Consider the following 19,768-nt stretch of genomic DNA (forward strand, 5'->3'; position numbering starts at 1 on the left):
TCCAACCAAACCTTTCTTCACCCCAGATATGTTCTTTCCTCCATCAATTGTCACGCATTGCAGTTTATTCCACTCCAGGTTACATGATAACACAGTTTTTTTGCAATTCTTTGAAGATGTCTTCTCCAGTTACTGTGCTGTGCATGCTATGCACTGATGCTAATTCTTGTGTCACATTAAATTCACGGTCGACGCCACGGATGAATACTTGGAGTTGTGATGTGTCACACACATCAGTCGATTCATCCAGTGCGAGAGAATACAACTGAAAATGTCTTGCTTTGTCTGCAATTTGATGAATTATATTGCTTCCTATATCCTCAATTCTACGAGCAACAGTATTTGGTGCAAGAGCGATGATTTTGAACAGATTTGCTTTTACTGGGCATAACTCTTCCACTGCTTCCATTATACACTCTTTGATGAGATCTCCATCGGTGAATGGCTTTCCTCTTTTAGCCAACACATAAGCTAGTTTGTAAATGGCCCTGGTTAAAGCTTCATTTTCAGTTATCTTCTGCGTAAAAAAAGTTTGTCGGGAAAGGAACCTGCTTTGCATTGATTCAAATTTTTCCGAACGCTGTGTTCCTGTGAATTGGGAATAACTTGGTTCATGTTTGGTCTCAAAGTGCCGAAGTACATTGTACTCCTTCAAAACTGCAACAGTGTCGTTGCATATGGCACACAAGGCTTTATCACCTGCTTGTACAAGGAAGTACTTTACACCCCATTCTTCATTAAACAGGCGGCATTCACTGTCCACTTTTCTTTTTTTTTCCTTCCATAGCCGAATTGGTCTGAATTACCGCCATCATTGTCATTGTTCTCGCTCATTTCAGACAGCCGGAGCTTACGGATTGGATAAAGCAGCTGCCACTCAGTCACTGCAGAGCGGCAATTGGATAACAGATGTCTCAATTGCTGATTCGTATAATGAACTGTCAGTCACAGGACGGCAGCTCTGATTGGAGAATAGGCCGGTAAAGAGGGCGGGGATTCCTATGGGTCCATCAGACACCGTGCGGAGCGGCAGCAAATGTCCGGCCTGTGGCTTCCGTCCCCGCGTCCGGATCCTGAGTCAGCGGCGGGGTTCCGGACGCGGGAATGTTTTCGGCAGCGGGAATCCCGTCCCGCCCCACTGGCTGCGGGCCAGATGTAGCCCGCTGCGGGCCGGATGTGGCCCGCTGCGGGCCGGATGTGGCCCGCGGGCCGTAGTTTGGAGACCCCTGGCCGAGTTAAAACGATAAAGTCAACCCCATTGCCACCCAGATTTTTCCTTGTATCCCCATCTCTATCGCCAGCGCTTTGCAGCCTATTACTGTCCTTCACTATCTGTGTTTGCTTTTGCCCTGTTGCTCATGTGACATTTCCAACTCGGACACAACATGACAAATCTCAATCTAATGATTCTCACTGAGCTGTTTCGATCAGGAAGCAATTCAGGTTTGTTAAACGGATTATCAAAAACTTTAAACTTGAGTATATCGAAGCCGATCTATGACCCTGAAAGTGTCGAATCCTAACTACTCGACCACCAGGGTCTTATCTTCCTCATTCTCCCAGATCTTGAGTACAGGAATATGCACTGTGCCAATCAAGCACAGTCGCATTCTCTTTCTAGTCTTTCGCACGTTGCTTAGCTTTGAAATTGTTCATCTTTTCACATTAGCTTCCAGCGTGCTAAAAAACGAGCTGTGATCAGCTCAAGTTTTTCAACAGGTTTACCACAATAAGTTTTATCACAGAATGATGCTGACATTGCTCTTTATATGTGGTGAGCTACAATGAAGTTTAATGCAGTAGAAGGTATCTCACTTTTTCTGAGACGATGTACCAGCAATTGCAATGATGTGAAGATACCGGCGTTGGACTGGGATGGGCACAACATGAAGTCTCATAACACCAGGTTAAAGTTCAACAAGTTTATTTGCTCCGGTAATAAAAGAAAATTGCTTTATTTTATCAGCACTCCGAAAGCTCGTGATTCCAAATAAACCTGTTGGACTTTAGCCTGCTGTTCTGAGACTTCTCAATGTAAATACGAATTGTTGTCGATAAGTGACAGCATTGTGGAATAAGGCTGATTTCTTCCTCCCTGCTGCTCAACCTGGTAGAAGTATCACACCCGTTTTCGATCAGGAAACAATTCCAGCTCCTCCTAATTCATGTGCTGCATGAGAGCAATGAATCATCATTCCCTGACTGGGAATCGAAAACTGGCTGCGACGGTGAAATCGCCGAATCCTAACCACGAGACCAACAGGGACATTAATGTGATCAGCACATTACTGGCCATGTGTGTGTGTGTGTGTGTGCGTCTGTGTGTGTGTGTGTGTGTGTGCGTGCATGGTGTGTGGGGCGGGGAAGGGGGGGAGGTGCGGGGAAGGGGGGTGGAAAAAGGCCTCATGCCCCAGAACAATCCATGCCTGTTTCATGGTGTAATGGTTAGCACTTTGGATTTTGAATCCAGCCATCCGAGTTTGCATCTTGGTGGAACCACTATTCTCATCGACCCTCCTCTTGTTTAAACTGGGACAGATGAATAGGTGAAGCCGTCAACCACTTCATCTCTGAACTTTTTGTGTTGTTGAGCAATCATCCTCTGGGGCTGCAGCAGTGGTGCCAGGAGAGTCACTCCCTACATCATCTGCAATGTGATCGCATTGCGATTTGCTGAAAGTTCCTATTTTTTTAAAACATCGACTTTTTGCGAATTTTAATAAAATGCCCTTCAGCAAACCGGTAAGAATTCTCACGACACCAGATTAAAGTCCAGCAGGTTTATTTGGAATCACGAGCTTTCGTCGCTCTCGCTGAGGATTCACCACATTGCTCTGCCTTTGACTGAAAGCAGTAGATGTCTCGTGAATTCCCCGGTATCCTGAGTGTCTGACACTGATTAACACAATGCACTGTTCTTAATGTGAAATTAAGCGGTTTGATTCCATGTGGAGGATTTACACTTACATACTTCCGGGAAGCTGGTGACATCGTGGTAAAATCAGTGGAGTATGAATCCTGTGGCCCAGGCTCAAACGTCCGGATCCCACCACAGTCCAGAACTCAAAATGAAGTGAAAGCTAGTTTCAGTAAAATAAAACAACAAATGCAGTGTGCATAAAGCAAGTTGTAAAACAGGCTGCAAGCTGCTGCTCTGGTGGTTAGAGTTTGACACTTTCACTGCTGTTTAGATTGCAAGTCAGGAGATGGAGATTTGTTGCTCTGATCCAAACCGTAAAAACAAATGTCAGTTATTGCCTGGTGGAACATATGAAACCCAATCTCGCCTCGTGTCCTGAAGTGAAGAATGACTAAATTCAACAGGAGGTTTTTTTTGTCATTTCTGGCAGGATATTGGGAACCAGACAAGGTTACGGGCAGTTTAAATGGTGCTGGTCCTTCACTGCAGCTCATTCTGTTTCTAACTGGATGGGATTCCAGCTTGTTACACAGTTCAGGGTGAATTTATTCAGTGAAGGAGCAGGCTCAAGCCAACTGATGGACTTTCGCAGCTCCTTTGCTGCTAATGGATTTCAGTAACAATATCAGTAAAGGGCACAATTGCTTACGTGGTAGCTGAGCCGAGTCATGTAAACCGGTGGATTAAGGTCCAGTCCCTACGGAGTCGTTGGTTCGATTGCAGCCACTGCTAGAATGGATTTGGATTTTGGTCCAAGCAGCTGAAGTCCAGCATTTCAGTTTGAATGCAGGAGTTTGTGCCGTGTCACTTTTGGCATGAAGAAAGAGGAACGACAGAGCAATGTAAACAGTTGTTGAGGTAAAGGAACGAGTGTGGAAGGACTGGAGCAAATTATCGTGGATTCTGGAATCAGAAACAAAGAGAGAAAATGCTGGAAAATCTCACCAGGTCTGGCAGCATCTGTAAGGAGTGAAGAAAGTTGACATCTCGAGTCCAGATGGCCCTTTGTCAAATCTGGGAGGAGTGGAGTTGCTTCGATAGAGAATACAAACGGGAACACCGGTTGAATGGCTCTCTGTCGAAATAAACAACAGGATTGCAAACATTGAGACTGCAGTCCCGGCCCAGGGGATGGATTGGGATTTTCAAACTGAGGTTCAAATCCTGCCATGTGCGCTTCCCGTCATTCCTCATTGTGATTTTTCTTTTATTGAAGGTTATTGGAAATGAAGCAATGGGTGCAGAGATGATCAACTCATTGCAAATCTCTCACATCAGCGTCACTGAGGGTCCAGTAATCAGCGTCGGCGCCGTGACGTGGTTTCGATTTCCAGTCACGGAGTGAATAACTTTTTGTTCATTTCTTCATTTAATAAAAACAAGGCTCACAGCGTCTGTGAAGGGAGCAACATCTAAATCTTTCAGCTGGATGAACTTGTATCAGAGCTGGAAAAGTCAGAGATGTAACATTAACGATAAACTCTGAAGAAGAACCACATGACACACACAAGATACATGTCAAGTACATACACAATACACATGCCAAATCATGTCACTTTCAAGTTGTGTCTTTTAACTTCCTGCTCTCCACCTCAGACATTTCCACATTCATCAAAAACCTCCGACCTCAAACTCCATCCTGGTCCTCTATCCACTGATAATGCTACACTTATGGGGCACGTGAGCAGCATTTGGCTCCAGAGCTCAGTGGTTAGACCACTGGTCTTGTAAAGCAGGCGTCGCGAGTTCAATTCTCGCTGGAGCCAGTAGCAAAATTTAGCTGTTAGAAGCTGTAGGTGAGGGACTGGGAAACGAAATAGAGAGCTTTGATGAGTGGAGGCTCAGATCGGGTTTAACTTTGGTAAGCGAATTGATATTCCCTCCTTGGTAAAAAAAAATAGAAAGAGCACGACATCTGTGAAGAGATGGAAAAAAATAAATGTCGATATTAAGAATAGGATAGTTGCGTTTTGTACAAGGAATGCATAAAGCGAGCATGTAGGTGCAAGCAATGATTAAAAGGGAAGTTACATTTTGGTCTTTATTGTCGGCAGACTGGGGTCCAAGAATAACGAGGTGTTGCTGCAGTTCATAGAAATCATAGAAACCCTACAGTGCAGGAGGAGGCCATTCGGCCCATCGAGTCTGCACCGACCACAATCCCACCCAGGCCCTACCCCCCACATATTGACCCGCTAATCCCTCTAACCTACGCATCTTAGGACTCTAAGGGGCAATTTTTAACCTGGCCAATCAACCTAGCCCGCACATCTTTGGACTATGGGAGGAAAGATGTCCAAAGATGTGCAGGTTAGGTTGATTGGCCAGGTTAAAAATTGCCCCTTAGAGTCTTGAGATGCGTAGGTTAGAGGGATTAGCGGGTAAATATGTGGGGGTAGGGCCTGGGTGGGATTGTGGTCGGTGCAGACTCGATGGGCCGAATGGCCTCCTTCTGCACTGTAGGGTTTCTATGTTCCTATGAAACCGGAGCACCCGGAGGAAACCCACACAGACAGGAGGAGAATGTGCAAACTCCACACAGACAGTGACCCGAGCTGGGAATCGAACCCGGGACCACTGGAGCTGTGAAGCAGCAGTGCTAACCACTGCGCTACAGTTGCACAGGGTTTTGTTGATACCACATGTTGAATATTCTGTGCAGATATGATATTCACATTTAATAAAGGATATGTTTGCATTGGAAACGGTGCAGATAAGGTTCAGCAGATGATCCCTGGGATGAGGGAGTTGTCGTATGATGAGAGGCTGAATAAATTGGGCTGAAATTCTCTGGAGTTTGGAAGAATGAGAGGCGATTTCATTCGACCTACACAAGTCTGATTGGGTTTGATAGGTTGGAGGCTGAGAGAGTTTTTCTGCTGGTCGGGAACTCTAACACACGGCAGCAGAGTCTCAGGAAAATGGGCTGATCATTTCGGGCTAAGGTAAGGATAAATTACTTCACTGAAATGGTTGTGAACCTTTGGAATGCTCTATGCCAGACAGTTATGGAAGCTCCATCATCGAGTATATTTAAGGTTGGGATAGACAGGTTTCTGGCCTCTCGGGGAATTCAGGCATATGGGGAACTGGTGGAAAAACTGAGTTGTAGCCCAAGATCAGCCATAACGGTATTGAATGGCGGAACAGACTCGATGGACCAAGTGTCTACTCCTGCTCCGATTTATTGTGTTCATGTGGATGATCAAACTAGTAATTCATGTTATAATAAAACGTTCTCAGAAGCTGTTGCGACAAATGTGAAGCAGACAGAGTCAAGGTTCCGAGTCTAATATGACTCTTATTAAACCAGCAACTGAGTGTGAGTTACAGCATTGAGCACAATATCGAAACAGGGAATTGAATTGAATCCAGGCAGTGAAAGCCCTGAATTTAAACTCCTGTATTATTTCTGCAGTAGACTTGTTCAGGAAACGTGCTTGCCAATTGAAAGTGTGGAGGTTTGAGAGCACCCCGAGCCAAATGGACTCGCGCTATTCCTGTTTCTGCTTATATTCCCGACATATATTTACTTTGTGCCCTTCTGTAACAGTGAAACATTGTCCAAACTTGGCCAGTCTTGCTGTTATTCATTAAATTACCATACTGTTATGACACAGAGGTTAATCCCTTTTATCTCACATCATAATCTGGAAAAACTATTTGTGAAGCTGCTAACTGTTCTTAATTAACGTTCAGAGGCTTATTAATTTTAAAAATGCCTGTTACTCACTTTGAGTGAATAATTAACAAGCTATTTGTTTAAATAACCAAGAACTTTAAGTAAACAAGTAACATGTTAATTAAGGTACGGTTCGACTGAAATGCTGTTCAAATAATACTAGGAACATTCATTACCAAAACTGTACTCACAGAATTTTAGTCACTCTCAAAGAAATTACACAACCAGCTTTGATGGGATTCAGAAGATTTTGGAGTCCTTCAGTAGTTGTGCGCAGTCTGTAATGTCTTTCTAACTCCATATCCTTATGTTAGATAGTTTTCTAAAGCGATTTTTAAACTAGCAGGGGTCGAGAACTGCTGTAGAGACAAATGTTTTTTTGACTGGCTGCCCTGGCCTCTGGAGATGTTCACCCAAGATATTATCTAGAGATGGCTGCTCCTCTGGCCTGTTTTATCTGCCATGACCTCTCAGTTTTCTTACACCACGATTGGTTTGATGCTGACAACAATAAAAAAATCAAAGCTGATAGGTTCCCTTGAGCTGAGAGTTTACTTTAAACTCATACGTTGTTAGCTGAGTGTCTTCTTTAATTCAAATCCTAACAGAAAGGAAAAACCTGTGGAGGCTGTTATTAAGTCAACCCTGATGTTTGGTCCCTTGCAAACAAATGTTGCAACCTGAAGTCTGTGTGTACTCTACATTTTAGCACAGAACTCAAAAACAGCATTTAAAGGACTGTTTTCTTCCCTCTAGCATTTTTTACAACTCTTTTATATATTTACAAACATTATTTTGTATGTTCACAAACTCAACTTGAAACTGGCAGATACAAACCGGGGTGCTGGCTCTCATCTGTTTCTTTTCAGGATGGAATTCGTCTGGTCTTCATGCTCACTGAAGCACCAACACGGCAAGGAGACCATTTGCTGGTTCAATCCATCCGAGTAGTTCCACGGATCTGTACTGCCCAATAAGACATCGGTGTCCACGCGTGAAGGAGCGAGTCCAATTGAAAAATAGTGTTGAGAAAAATGTCAAGGAGAAAAAATAAGTGAGGTATGAAGTTTTATTTAACGTGAATTTGAACAGACAGTATATAGAACATGTTTATTTTGTTAGACTATTTGGAATGTGCTGTAAACCCAAATAAAATTCGTATATTTGACCAAGCTACGTGTTAAGTTGGTTGTTCAGGAAGAATACTCAATTTCTTCACTCTTCACTCACCTCCTACTCAATTAGAACATAGCCTTGTGATGAGTGCATTAATTTCAACATCATGTTTCTCATGAATGGCGATAGTTTTGTCGAGATATATGGTATAAGCGATGATAAAGGAACACGGTTCCCCCCATCACCAACAGTTGGGGCAGTACATTGGCACCGTGCTGCTTCAGAGCGCAGGGACCCATGTTCGAATCATGGCTTGGGTCACTGTCTGTGTGGAGTTTGCACATTCTCCTTGTGTCTGCCTGAGTTTCCGCCGGGGCTCCAGTTTCCTCCCACAGTCCAAAGATGTGCAGGTTAGGTGAGTTGGCCATGTGAAGTTCTCCCTGTGTATATGAGCAGGTGCTGGCGTGTGACGACTAGGGCATTTTCACAACAACTTCATTGCAGTATTAATGTAAGACTACTTGTGGCTAATAAATAAACCTTAGCTCCATTCGCCCCACAGCGTTCAGGTGGGTATCCGACCAACCATAATCCGTAAGCAGTACTGCAAGTCTTTTTTCGTGTTACATTTAAAATCGCATGCAATTCTCTCCAAGTATCAATATTTTGATGCTTCATGGCCTTTAAAAATATTTGATTTCAGATTAGTAGGGCGGAACAGAATAAGCTCATATTTACGCCTATAATACTTCAGGTGCCACCTTGTTTATCATTCAGTTATCCTGTCTATGTTTCCTTGCAGACTCTCGGTCCTTTCTTACGGTTTACAGTCCACAGTTCACCTCGCCTGACATCATCAGAGGAATGCAAACATTTATTCTGCCTCTTTGTGTAAGTCGTTAAAATAAGCTGCAAATAACTGAGGATGAGGGGCTGATCCGCGAGGCACGTCATTGTTCATAGCTTTCAACTTGAAGATGTAACATGTACCTATTTGTGCTTGTTCTAAATAACTTGTCCTCTTTCCATGCTGATGTATTGGTCCGACTCAATGAACCTTTATCATGCATCTTATCAAGTAAGTTTGGAAATTCAGCTTATGTCATCTACTGGTTTCCCTTTAACTAATAGATAGTATCATCTGAAGATGCGGGAGGAGGGGGTGGGTCGGGGATGGTGGTGGTGGCGGGTTGGGGGGGGGGCGGGGTGGGGGGGGGCGGTAATTAAGAAGTAGAATAAAACCCTTTGGAATGCCAGGTTGACTTTTTGTTTTCTGATTGCAAAGTGCAAAGTTGATACTTCCTCAGTAAGGTGCCCTGTCACTTTCACGATATTGTTGTCAAGTTAACTGCCCTCTCGTTACCTGACTTCAGAGTTGCATTACTGTTCATTAAGACTGCATCCACAATTGGAAGAAGAACTCCTCAACAACGTCAATTTTCTGTGTGATGTCTTCATAGAATTGATGTGCACCCACAGGTATCTAAAGCGTTTGTCCATTCAACAACTCCAAGCTGTATTACTCCTGCCACTGGAAGTCCACATCGAGTACGTGCCCCAGAGAGTCAGCTGCATCACCAAGAAGGAGAGCGGATAGAACACATAGACAACAAAAATGTATTGAGATAGAGGCAGAATAAGAGCCACTGAAAGAGTGAGAGTCCAAGGTCGATGCACAGAAAAAATAATCAGCGGTGTTTGAACTTGGAAGGAACAGATTAACTTCACAAGTCCATACAATTTGTAATTTATATTGGCAGGCAACACGAATATAAAAATATTACTCAGATTTGAACAGTGCCTGATCCAGACACCAGGACACAGCTGAACGCATTAAACAGATGCAGTATCTCTGAACAATAATCGTTGTTGTCATCTTTAGGAGATTTTGTTTACAAATGATCTGGTTCAGAAAATACAAAACAACGATCTGAGGAATTACTCCTTGATGCGCATTACCTCTTTATCCATCTGTAAGGGAATATTTTTTGATGCAGAGTAAGCAAATGCAACCGTGAAACTGACTGAAAATATCATCGCAAATCCCTGCCTAAACAGCGGCAATGTCTGTCACTTCTAATAAGTCGAAAGTCAACCTTCTCTTTTGTAGAATTTTTTTTTTAAATGTCCAGTTTCTCCTGAAGCCTGGTGATAAATAATCTGTGGTTTTCTGTAACAATTTGCAGTGAACTTTGATCTTCACCATTGGAACTCATGACAGTATAAACAGTTCAAAACGTCCGAGGTATTTTAGTTCGGTTTATTAGTTTTACAAATGCATTCCCCAGATGAGTTAATTGCCTTAACCACTGGTCCTCCTTTATCTATTCTACTACTTATATCCTCAAAAAACGCCCGTAGATTTAGTACAACATGATATGCCTTTCGTAGGTCCATGCTGGCATTGTCAAATCCCATTGACGCTTAATAATTAGTTAGTTACCACGTTTTTCTTTGTAATACACTCAAACACCTTTCCGGTGAGTAATGTCAAGCTAACTGGTCTATAATTCCCATGTTTTCTATCCGTCCCTTTTTAAATAGTGGGGTTACATTTTCCACCCTCCAATCTGTACGAACTATTCCTGAGTCGATAGAATTTTGGAAGATGACCACCAATGCAACCAACATTTCCAGGGTCCCTTCCTTTAATACTGTGGGATGTAGGTTATGAGGCTCTGGTGATTCGTCAGCCTTTAACTCCACTCATTCCCCCAGCCACGAATTTCTTTTTAATACTGATTTCCGAGAGTTCCGAAGTCCCATTAGACCCTTCGTTCTTTATCAATTCTGGGAGGTTATCTTTGTCCTCATTTGTGAACACCGAACCAAAGTCTGTGTTCTATTCTTCCGCCGCTTCTTTGTGATTATAATTGCCCTTGTTTCTGCCAGGTACCAACATTAGTCTTTACTAATCATTTTCTCCTCAGATATTTAGTCAGTTTCTATGTTTCCTGCAATTTTACTCTCATACACTATTACTCCCCTTAATTATGTTGTGTCATAAGAACATAAGAACATACGAAACAGGAGCCGGAGTAGGCCATCTAGCCCCTCGAGCCTGCCCCGCCATTCAATAAGATCATGGCTGATCTGAAGTGGATCAGTTCCACGTACCCGCCTGATCCCTATAACCCCTAATTCCCTTACCGATCAGAAATCCATCTATCCCTGATTTAAACATATTCAACGAGGTAGCCTCCACCACTTCAGTGGGCAGAGAATTCCAGAGATTCACCACCCTCTGAGAGAAGAAGTTCCTCCTGAACTCTGTCCAAAACTGACCCCCCTTTATTTTGAGGCTGTTCCCTCTAGTTCTAGTTTCCTTTCTAAGTGGAAAGAATCTCTCCATCTCTACCCTATCCAGCCCCTTCATTATCTTATAGGTCTCTATAAGATCCCCCCTCAGCCTTCTAAATTCCAACGAGTACAAACCCAATCTGCTCAGTCTCTCCTCATAATCAGCACCCTTCATCTCTGGTATCAAACTGGTGAACCTTCTCTGCACTCCCTCCAAGGCCAATATATCCTTCCGCAAATAAGGGGACCAGTACTGAACACAGTATTCCAGCTGCGGCCTCACCAATGCCTGTACAGATGCAGCAAGACATCTCTGCTTTTATATTCTATCCCCCTTGCGATATAGGCCAATATCCCATTTGCCTTCTTGATCACCTGTTGCACCTGCAGACTGGGTTTTTGCGTCTCATGCACAAGGACCCCCAGGTCCCTTTGCACAGTAGCATGTTGTAATTTTTTTCCATTTAGATAACAATCCAATTTGCTATTATTTCCTCCAAAGTGAATAACCTCGCATTTGTCAACGTTATACTCCATCTGCCAGATCCTCGCCCACTCACTCAGCCTCTCCAAATCTCTCTGCAGACCTTCTACGCCCTCTACACAATTCACTTTCCCACTTATCTTTGTGTCGTCTGCAAACTTTGTTACCCTACACTCAGTCTCCTCCTCCAGATCGTCTATATAAATGGTAAATAGTTGACGCCCCAGTACTGATCCCTGCGTCACGCCACTAGTTACCATCTGCCAACCAGAAAAGCACCCATTTATTCCGACTCTCTGCTTCCTGTCGGATAACCAATCCCCAATCCATGCTAACACCCTCCCCCCAACTCCGTGTGAACCAATCTTCATCAGCAACCTTTTGTGAGGCACCTTATCAAACGCCTTTTGGAAATCCAAAAACACCGCATCCACCGGTTCCCCTCCATCAACCGCACTAGTCACATCTTCATAAAAATCCAACAAGTTCATCAAGCACGACTTTCCCCTCATGAATTCATGCTGCGTCTGCTTAATCGGACCATTGTTATCCAGATGGTCTGCTATTTCTTCTTTAATGATGGATTCCAGCATTTTCCCAACTACAGACGTTAAGCTAACCAGCCTGCAGTTACCCGCCTTTTGTCTATTTCCTTTCTTAAACAGTGGCGTAACATTAGCCGTTTTCCAATCCGCCGGCACTGCCCCAAAATCCAACGAATTTTGACAAATAACCACTAACGCATCCGTTATTACCTCTGACATTTCTTTCAGTACCCTGGGATGCATTCCATCCGGGCCCGGTGACTTGTGCACCTTCAGTCCCGTTAGTCTACCAAGCACTGCCTCCCTGGTAACATTAATTGTATTGAGTACCTCTCCTCCTACCAACCCTCTATCGTTAATATTCGGTAAACTATTTGTGTCTTCCACCATGAAGACCGACACAAAAAACTTATTTAAAGTTTCAGCCATTTCCTCATTTCCCACTATTCAATCCCCCCTCTCGTCTTCCAACGGTCCAACATTCACTCTTGCCACTCTATTCCTTTTTATATATTTGTAAAGCTTTTACTATCATTTTTTATATTTAGAGCTAGCCTGGCTTCATAACCTATCTTTCCTTTCTTTATCGCTTTCTTAGTCGTTCTTTGTTGTTTCTTAAAGTTTTCCCAATCTTCCGATTCTTCACTATTTTTGGTCACTCTGTACGCATCGGTCTTTAATTTAATACTTTCCTTAATTTCCTTCGTTATCCACGGCTGGTTGTCCCTTTCCTGACAGTCCTTCTTTATCACCGGAGTATATTGTTGCTGAGTACTGAAAAGGATCTCCTTAAAAATCCTCCACTGTTCCTCAGCTGTCCTACCTACCAGCTGCTCTCCCAGTCCACCTTAGCCAATTCAGCCCTCATCCTATCGTACTTCCCTCTGTTCAAACAGAGGACACTGGTATGGGAGTCTACTTTCTCCTCTTCCATTTGTATCAGCAATTCGACCATATTGTGATCACTTGACCCAAGAGGGTCCTTCACAAAAACATCCTTAATTCTACCTACCTCGTTACACATTACCAGATCTAAGATAACTCGTTCCCTCGTCGGTTCTGTAACATACTGTTCAAGGTAACTATCCCGACAGCATTCTAAGAACTCTTCCTCCATCCCACCCCTTCCAACTTGATATGCAGGTTGAAGTCCCCCATGATTATTGCCGTTCCGTTTTCGCATCCATTATTTGCTTGTTTATAGCCTTCCCACCTCAACATTGTTATTTGGGGGCCTATAGACCACGCCTACTAGTGTCTTTCTCCCCCTACTATTCCTTATCTCTACCCATAACGATTCCACGTTTTGTTCCTTCGAGCCTATGTCATCCCTCACTTCTACCCTGATATTATATTTTATTAACAGAGCTACCCCACCACCTTTTCCTTCCTGTCTATTCTTCCTAAATGCCTGATACCCCTGGATATTCATCTCCCAGTCCTGGTCTCCATGCAGCCACGTTTCTGTAATGGCCACTAGATCATACTCATTTGTGCTGATTTGCACCATCAACTCATTAACTTTGTTCCGAATGCTTCGTGCATTCAGGCAAAGTGTCTTTATTCCAGCTTTTATCTGGACCCGATTTGATGAAATGCTATCAACCTCTCCCTCGCCCTCTCCTCCTTTAACTACTTGAATGCCCTCATTCACTTGCACTCGCTCCCTCTCCTCTACCATTGATTTCGTAATTCCTCTGACCTCTGCACCCTCCCCCCATAAATTAATTTAAAGCCCTATCTACAGCCCTCGTGATACGATGCGCTAGGACTCTGGTCCCAGCACGGTTCAAACGGAGACCCTCCCATCTATACAGGTCCCATCTGCCCAAATACTGGTGCCAATGCCACATGAATTCGAAACCATTCCTTCCACTCCAATCCTTGAGCAATGCATTCGTCTTCTTAATCCTATTAACCCTGCGCCAATTCGCGCGTGGCTCAGGTAGTAATCCAGAGATTACCACCTTGTTGGTTCTGCTTTTAATTTGTTCCCAAGCTCTTCGTACTCCCTCTGCAGATCCTTAGTTCCTGTTTTGTCTATGTCATTGGCACCTACATGGACCACGACAACTGGATTTTGACTCTCCCACTCCAAATTTCTCTGCAGCCCAGATGATACATCCTGGACCCGAGCACCAGGCAGGCAACACAACCTCCGGTATTCCTTATCCTGGTCACAGAGAACAGTGTCTATGCCCTTAACTACACTATCCCCAATTACTACTACGTTTCTCTTTGATTTCTCCATTGCAGCAGTACCCTGCACCCTCGTACTGCCGACAGTTTGCTCGACCTTCTCGCAGTCATTTTTCCCATCCTCTTTTGTTGAAATCTAAAAGGCTTCCAAGCCTCAGACTTGCTAATTATTTTGCAATTTTATATATTTTCTAAGTAAAATGGAAAGTTCCCGCTCCTGAAGGACATTAGTGAAAAGATTTGACGAAATGTTGGCACCTTTGTCATTCATATTAATTGCATAAGGATTTTTGTTTCAGCTTCTTCAATGAATTGAATTGAAATTCCCCAGCAACTCGGGTAGAATTTGAACTCCTATCTCCAGAGCATTGTTTCAAGATTGTGGATTACGAATTTAGTAATTATATACTATACTATATGCTATACTACCTCGAGGAATATCATCACATCTAAAGTGGAACAACTGAAACTACCACTCTCCTTGAGCACAGGACCAAAGGTTGAATCATAAATTCAGGCATCTGTTATGGGAGTTGAACACATTACCATTTGGATGAGAAGCGATGTTGATTCCACTAAAAAGAAGACTTTTAGCTGATCACAGTTAGCATTTTGACATTCTGACATTTAGCTCAGTGTGTCTAGAGTTTCGGACCTGTGTGCAGTATTACACGGATGCATATAGTTGTCAGAAGCTGGCCTTCTCTCTGTACCTCAGAATTTGTAATCTTTCACCGTTTAAATATTAAACGTATTTTATATTCATCCTGCCAAATTGGACGTTTTCACAATTTACCACATTATACTCAACTTGGCGGGGCTTTGCCAATTAATTTACCCGATTTATGTCCCTTTATCTTCTTCTTACACGCACTTCACCATTTATTTAAGACCTATCTTTTTCTTTTTCTAAATGGAGGTCGGTCACCAGTGGTGTGCCCCAGGGATCTGTTCTGGGACCCTTGCTGTTTGTCATTTTCATAAATGACCTGGATGAGGAAGCGGAGGGATGGGTTGGTAAGTTTGCCGACGACACGAAGGTTGGTGGGGTTGTAGATAGTCTGGAGGGATGTCAGAAGTTACAGAGGGACATAGATAGGATGCAAGACTGGGCGGACAAGTGGCAGATGGACTTCAACCCAGATAAATGCGTCGTGGTCCATTATGGTAGGTCAAATGGGATGAAGGAGTACAATATAAAGGGAAAGACTCTTAGTGCGGTAGAGGATTAGAAGGACCTTGGAGTCCGGGTCCATAGGACTCTAAAATCGGCCCCGCAGGTGGAGGAAGTGGTTAAGAAGGCGTATGGTGTGCTGGCCTTTATCAATCGAGGGATTGAGTTTAGGAGTCCGGGGATAATGATGCAGCTATATAAGACCCTCGTCAGACCCCACTTGGAGTACTGTGCTCAGTTCTGGTCGCCTCACTATAGGAAGGATGTGGAAAAGATTGAAAGGGTGCAGAGGAGATTTACAAGGGTGTTGATTGAGTGGCATGCCTTCTGAGGATAGGGTGAGGGAGCTCCGTCTTTTCTCCTTGGAGAGACGAAGGATGAGAGGTGTATAAGATGTTGAGAGGCATAGATCGGGTGGACTCTCAGAGGCTTTTTCCCAGGGTGGAAATGTCTGCTACGAGAGGACACAGGTTTAAGGTGCTGGGGGGTAGGTACAGGGGAGATGTTAGGGGTAAGTTTTTCACACAGACGGTGGTGGGCGAGTGGAATCGGCTGCCGTCAGTGGTGGTGGAGGCGAACTCAATGGGTCTTTTAAGAAACTCCTGGATGAGTACATGGAGCGTAATAGGATGGAGGGTTATAGGTAAGTCTAGAAGATAGGGATGTGTTCGGCACAACTTGTGGGCCGAACGGCCTGTTTGTGCTGTAGTTTTTCTATGTTTCTATGTTTCTATCTTTGTGTTGTCTGCAAATTTATCATCCATATCTGCTCAGTAAATATTACAGTGTATTCTTACAATTAATCCAGTTCTCCTTGATTACTGCTCTGCAACATATCGGTCTGTAATCTAACAATTAATCCAGTTCTCCTGGGCAACTGCTCTGTGACACATCATGTTTAATTCAGTTCTCCTAGATTTCTGCTCTGTAACATATCATTGTGTATTCCAACAATTAAAGCAGTTCTCCTACATTATTGCTCTCTATCATTTCACTGTGTAATTGAATAATTCATCCTGTTCTCTTGGATTATGGCTCCCTAACATATCAATTTGTTTTGCAACCCGCTCCTGAAACAGTGTACACAAAAACACGGCGAGGGATCGCCCTCTGGTGGTGATGTGAGGTAAATGGCCTCTTCTGGGGAGATCAGTAAATTCTCAGATTACTGAAGGATCTTGTTGCAGGATTTTGCTGCTGTATTTTTTTCTTGTTCTCATGATTCTTATTATAACATACTTACATTCAGGTGTAACCATGCACGGAACTAACACAAACTTCAGTCTGAATCCTCATCAATTCATTGCTTTAGCTGTTTTGAATGTTCCAGGCATTTCTGTTAAACTATATTCGTGTTACAAAATTTGAAACCACGCAATGCTGATAAGATTCGAACTCTTAATAAAGTTCTCTCCACACATTGAAAGGATATAAATTTGACTCCAACCTCACATTTATCTGACAGATTGTCGGATTTCAGTGCACCTGCTTCAATTTTAAACTTTCCTCAGAGTTGTCATTATGATGTTTTGGCTACCATATCAGCTGTCCTCTAATGGGGCTTGGGGAATTTATTGAAATGGGAGACTGGGAGAAATTGTATGTTCTAAATTCTGCACGCTCCTGGAAAACGGTTGAGGGAGAGAGGGGCTTTGAGACACAGAGACGAGACAGATGCTAGCGGCCAAAATATTGAGAGTGCAGCATGGACACCGAGGTGAACAGAGAACGAGGCACAGAGATAGACAGGCAGGAGTAGACATAGAAACAGTTAGATAAAGTCATTGGGCTACAATCAATGTTGTTCGATGGCCAATTCTTGACAACACTGAGCAACAAGCCAATCCTTTCATTGGGCAACGCCCCTTAGTTTCCCAATGAGTGAAGACTGCCCATGATATAAAATTACTTTTTTACATCAGAGTACAAGAGTTGACATAATTTTACAATTCTGCTGATTTTGTGGAATTCTTAAGCAGGAAGCATGTTCTCCCAATTTTCTTTACTAATATTGGTTGGTTTTCCTGCCCGGTGAGTCTGTGTTTAAATAGTCACTGCCTGTTCCCAGCGTTCTCCACCAGATATTTAAGAGATTCTGTAATTTGTTGCAGGCAAAGATGAAGTGTCCCAAGATCCCCCTAAATTAACGGTTCAGGAAGGACAGACCATAACACTGCACTGCAGTTACTGCTCTGGTACATCCAGTCTCATGGGGAAGCTCCGATTTATTTATTGACGATTTTTAACACAGGAGACATCGCTGAAGATTCTCCGAATAGATTTTCTGCTGTTTGTACAAAAGAAACAAAGCGGTCCTTTTAAGTATCGCCGGAACGCTTCTCTCTGACAGCGCACTGTATTTCTGTGCCATGGAGCCCACACTGGTGCAGAGATATAGCGAACCCCAGACTGGGAATTCCAGTTAGTGGTCAGCAGAGGGCGCGCCCGCACTGATAAACAGAAGCAATTATTTAGCCTGTGAGAGTTCAAGGTCGTAACTAAAATAACACAACACAACATTCAACATGAACAGATGAGCAGCAACAGAGGGATTGTATTAGGTGTGTTGTAACTAACATTTATACTGCAAAATTATTTTGCAAATCAATTTATTATGCCCTCACTCACGTTTTGTATTTTCATGATCTTTTCCTGTCTATCTGATTTAATGAGCAAAACATTCTCAATCTCTACTCTCTGTATCCCATTTATCAGAGCCGGTGCATAGTGTCTATATGATTAGACCGTGCTGTTGGTTTAGACAGTTTATAGAAAATTAATGCGTTTCACAATGTACCGATTACACTCTTTAGTTAAATCAATGTTTATTTTCCTTTCGATTGAATGTTTTCTGACAGAATTGGCAGCCCAGTGTTTTGAGCTTAAAATAACCAGGCTTTAACCATAAGACCAAATGACAAAGGCCAGGGTTAGGCCTCTCGACCTCTCGAGCCTGCCCTGTCATTCAATGGAATCATGGCTGTTCCAACATTCCTCACGTACACTTTACTGCCCGTTCCCCGTAACCTTCGATTCGCTTACTGATCAAAAATCTATCGAAATCTGTCTTACATATACACAATGACTCTACCCGCGCAGCTCGCTGTAGAAGTGAGTTCCAAACACTCACAACTCTCTGAAAAAAGATATTGCTCCTCTTCTCAGTTTTCAATTAGCGCTCGCTTACTCTGAGACGATGTCCCCTGTTCCCAGACGCTTCCACGAGGGGAAACATCCTCTCAGCATTTTGTAAATTGAGTTTGTGTCTTTATATGCCCTGTTTGTGAACACAACACCCACTCACCTGATGAAGGGGCAGTGCTCCGAAAGCTTGTGGCTTGTGCTACCAAATAAATATGTTGGACTTTAACCTGGTGTTGTGAGGCGTCTTACGTCGATTGATAAAGACCTTATGCCTTTTTCATCATCCTACTAACATGCCCTTCCGATTTCAGAGATCTGTGGCCAAAGCCGCCAAGGTTCCTTTGTTCCACAGAACACAAACTTCCAAACTTTATGGTCACGTTCTTACCGTGGTCGAACATGTTGATTATCAGCCTGTAAATCCTTTCAGTATTGCTGAAGACTGGTGATAGGGGCGGAGCAGATTCCTGGTCAACAAAACTGCAGAGGTCAATGGCAAACCGCTGGAGTACTTTGAAATGAACAATCACAGAATGATCTAATGGACGTCCATGTTCACCAATTCCCTCTTAGGGCATGGTAACTGGAAGAGGAGGAGGTGGATGTCACAAGAGGCTTAGAAAGTGGACACTAAAAATTGGCAAATCATGCTGCAGCTTTATATAAGCTTAGTTAGGCCGCACTTGGAATATAGTGTTCAATTCTGGTCGCCACACTACCAGAAGGACGTGGAGGCTTTGGAGAGGTTACAGAAAAGATTTACCAGGATGTTGCCTGGTATGGAGGGCATTAGCTATGAGGAGAGGTTGGAGAAACTTGGTTTATTCTCACTGGAGCGACGGACGTTGAGGAGGACCTGATAGAAGTCTACAAGATTATGAGAGGCATGGACAGAGTGGATAGTCAGAAGCTTTTTCCCAGGGTGGAACAGTCAATTACTCGGAGGCATAGGTTTATGGTGTGAGGGGCAAGGTTTTAAAGAGATGTACGAGGCAGAATTTTTACACAGAGAGTGGTGGGTGCCTGGAGCTCGTTGCCGCGGGAGGTAGTGGAAGCGGATACGATAGTGACTTTTAAGGGCGTCTTGACAAGTACATGAATGAGATGGGCATAGAGGGATATGGTCTCCAGAAGGGTAGGGGATTTTAGTTAAGTCGGGCAGCATGGTCGGTGCAGGCTTGGAGGGCGAAGGGCCTGTTCCTGT

Source organism: Mustelus asterias, unplaced genomic scaffold, assembly GCF_964213995.1.
Source record: "Mustelus asterias unplaced genomic scaffold, sMusAst1.hap1.1 HAP1_SCAFFOLD_44, whole genome shotgun sequence".
Taxonomy (NCBI): domain Eukaryota; kingdom Metazoa; phylum Chordata; class Chondrichthyes; order Carcharhiniformes; family Triakidae; genus Mustelus; species Mustelus asterias.